Source organism: Oncorhynchus keta, chromosome 30, assembly GCF_023373465.1.
Source record: "Oncorhynchus keta strain PuntledgeMale-10-30-2019 chromosome 30, Oket_V2, whole genome shotgun sequence".
In the NCBI taxonomy this organism is placed as follows: Eukaryota; Metazoa; Chordata; class Actinopteri; order Salmoniformes; family Salmonidae; genus Oncorhynchus; species Oncorhynchus keta.
In genome coordinates, this window is record NC_068450.1 from 8,870,795 (window position 1) to 8,874,061 (window position 3,267).

At 46.2% G+C, this 3,267-nt stretch overlaps 1 long non-coding RNA gene across 1 annotated transcript; it reads left to right on the forward strand.

Moving 5' to 3' along the window:
- On the forward strand, positions 1 to 2,497 carry LOC127913868 (uncharacterized). The gene is made up of 5 exons (XR_008087029.1): positions 1 to 562; positions 747 to 1,160; positions 1,483 to 1,620; positions 1,667 to 1,896; positions 2,081 to 2,497. It is a non-coding gene; the product is annotated as an uncharacterized LOC127913868 (long non-coding RNA).
- The last annotated feature ends 770 nt before the right edge of the window (positions 2,498 to 3,267 follow it).

Consider the following 3,267-nt stretch of genomic DNA (forward strand, 5'->3'; position numbering starts at 1 on the left):
CATAGACCCAGCTGTCTTCCTCTCCCTGGCCATCAGCCTCACCTGCACCCAGCTGTCTTCCTCTCCCTGGCCATCAGCCTCGCCTAAACAAAAGTAGTGCACTATATAGGGAATGCCATTTGGAACACAGTTTCAACCATGGTGGAAATAGCAAACATATTATGACTTTTGAAGTTAGCTAAGTCCCATGGAATGTGTTCTTCCAGGCTGCATAGAGGACAAGAGGAGACAACAGTACAGGTTATCTTTCAGGCTGCGTAGAGGACAAGAGGAGACAACAGTACAGGTTATCTTTCAGGCTGCGTAGAGGACAAGAGGAGACAACAGTACAGGTTATCTTTCAGGCTGCGTAGAGGACAAGAGGAGACAACAGTACAGGTTATCTTTCAGGCTGCGTAGAGGACAAGAGGAGACAACAGTACAGGTTATCTTTCAGGCTGCGTAGAGGACAAGAGGAGACAACAGTACAGGTTATCTTTCAGGCTGCGTAGAGGACAAGAGGAGACAACAGTACAGGTTATCTTTCAGGCTGCGTAGAGGACAAGAGGAGACAACAGTACAGGTTATCTTTCAGGCTGCGTAGAGGACAAGAGGGGACAACAGTACAGGTTATCTTTCAGGCTGCATAGAGGTCCAGGGGAGACAACAGTACAGGTTATCTTTCAGGCTGCGTAGAGGACAAGAGGGGACAACAGTACAGGTTATCTTTCAGGCTGCATAGAGGTCCAGGGGAGACAACAGTACAGGTTATCTTTCAGGCTGCGTAGAGGACAAGAGGAGACAACAGTACAGGTTATCTTTCAGGCTGCGTAGAGGACAAGAGGAGACAACAGTACAGGTTATCTTTCAGGCTGCGTAGAGGACAAGAGGAGACAACAGTACAGGTTATCTTTCAGGCTGCGTAGAGGACAAGAGGAGACAACAGTACAGGTTATCTTTCAGGCTGCGTAGAGGACAAGAGGAGACAACAGTACAGGTTATCTTTCAGGCTGCGTAGAGGACAAGAGGAGACAACAGTACAGGTTATCTTTCAGGCTGCGTAGAGGACAAGAGGAGACAACAGTACAGGTTATCTTTCAGGCTGCGTAGAGGACAAGAGGAGACAACAGTACAGGTTATCTTTCAGGCTGCGTAGAGGACAAGAGGAGACAACAGTACAGGTTATCTTTCAGGCTGCGTTGAGGACAAGAGGAGACAACAGTACAGGTTATCTTTCAGGCTGCATAGAGGACAAGAGGAGACAACAGTACAGGTTATCTTTCAGGCTGCGTAGAGGACAAGAGGGGACAACAGTACAGGTTATCTTTCAGGCTGCGTAGAGGACAAGAGGGGACAACAGTACAGGTTATATTTCAGGCTGCGTAGAGGACAAGAGGAGACAACAGTACAGGTTATATTTCAGGCTGCGTAGAGGACAAGAGGGGACAACAGTACAGGTTATCTTTCAGGCTGCGTAGAGGACAAGAGGAGACAAGAGTACAGGTTATCTTTCAGGCTGCGTAGAGGACAAGAGGAGACAACAGTACAGGTTATCTTTCAGGCTGCGTAGAGGACAAGAGGAGACAACAGTACAGGTTATCTTTCAGGCTGCGTAGAGGACAAGAGGAGACAACAGTACAGGTTATCTTTCAGGCTGCGTAGAGGACAAGAGGGGACAACAGTACAGGTTATCTTTCAGGCTGCGTAGAGGACAAGAGGAGACAACAGTACAGGTTATCTTTCAGGCTGCGTAGAGGACAAGAGGAGACAACAGTACAGGTTATCTTTCAGGCTGCGTAGAGGACAAGAGGAGACAACAGTACAGGTTATCTTTCAGGCTGCGTAGAGGACAAGAGGAGACAACAGTACAGGTTATCTTTCAGGCTGCGTAGAGGACAAGAGGAGACAACAGTACAGGTTATCTTTCAGGCTGCGTAGAGGACAAGAGGGGACAACAGTACAGGTTATCTTTCAGGCTGCGTAGAGGACAAGAGGAGACAACAGTACAGGTTATCTTTCAGGCTGCATAGAGGACAAGAGGAGACAACAGTACAGGTTATCTTTCAGGCTGCGTAGAGGACCAGGGGAGAGAACAGTACAGGTTATCTTTCAGGCTGCGTAGAGGACAAGAGGAGACAACAGTACAGGTTATCTTTCAGGCTGCGTAGAGGACAAGAGGAGACAACAGTACAGGTTATCTTTCAGGCTGCGTAGAGGACAAGAGGAGACAACAGTACAGGTTATCTTTCAGGCTGCGTAGAGGACAAGAGGAGACAACAGTACAGGTTATCTTTCAGGTTGCGTAGAGGACCAGGGGAGAGAACAGTACAGGTTATCTTTCAGGCTGCGTAGACGACAAGAGGAGACAACAGTACAGGTTATCTTTCAGGCTGCGTAGAGGACAAGAGGAGACAACAGTACAGTTATCTTTCAGGCTGCGTAGAGGACAAGAGGAGACAACAGTACAGGTTATCAAAACATTTGCAAGCATTTCTAAAAAACTGTTTTTGCTTTGCTATTTGAGGGTATTGTGATGTCATTTGAGGGTATTGTGATGTCATTTGAGGGTATTGTGATGTATTGTGATGTCATTTGAGGGTATTGTGATGTCATTTGAGGGTATTGTGATGTCATTTGAGGGTATTGTGATGTCATTTGAGGGTATTGTGATGTCATTTGAGGGTATTGTGATGTCATTTGAGGGTATTGTGTGTAGATTGATGAGGATTTATTTTTATTTAATCCATTTTAGATTAAGGCTGTAACGTAACAAAATGTGGAAAAAGTCAAGGGGTCTGAACACTTTCCGAAGGCACTGTGTATGTTTTGCCATGAATGTAACGCCAAGTAACTGAGTCTCCTCAACTTGTTCAACAGCCGCCATTCATTACCAGATTCAGTTGAGGTCTAGAGTTTAGGGAATGATTTGTACCAAATACAAAACGCTCTTAGTTTTAAAGATGTTCAGGACCAGTGTATTACTGACCATCCATTCCTAAACAGACTGCAACTCTTTGTTAAGGGTTTCGGTGACTTCATTAGCTGTGGTTGCTGATGTATATATGGTTGAATCATCAGCATACATGGACACACATGCTTTGTTTAATGCCAGTGGCAGGTCATTGGTCAAAATAGAACACATGGCCTGTCCCTACCTGTTAGTGTGACTGTCCTCCCTACCTGTTAGTGTGACAGTCCTCCCTACCTGTTAGTGTGACAGTCCTCCCTACCTGTTAGTGTGACAGTCCTCCCTACCTGTTAGTGTGACAGTCCTCCCTACCTGTTAGT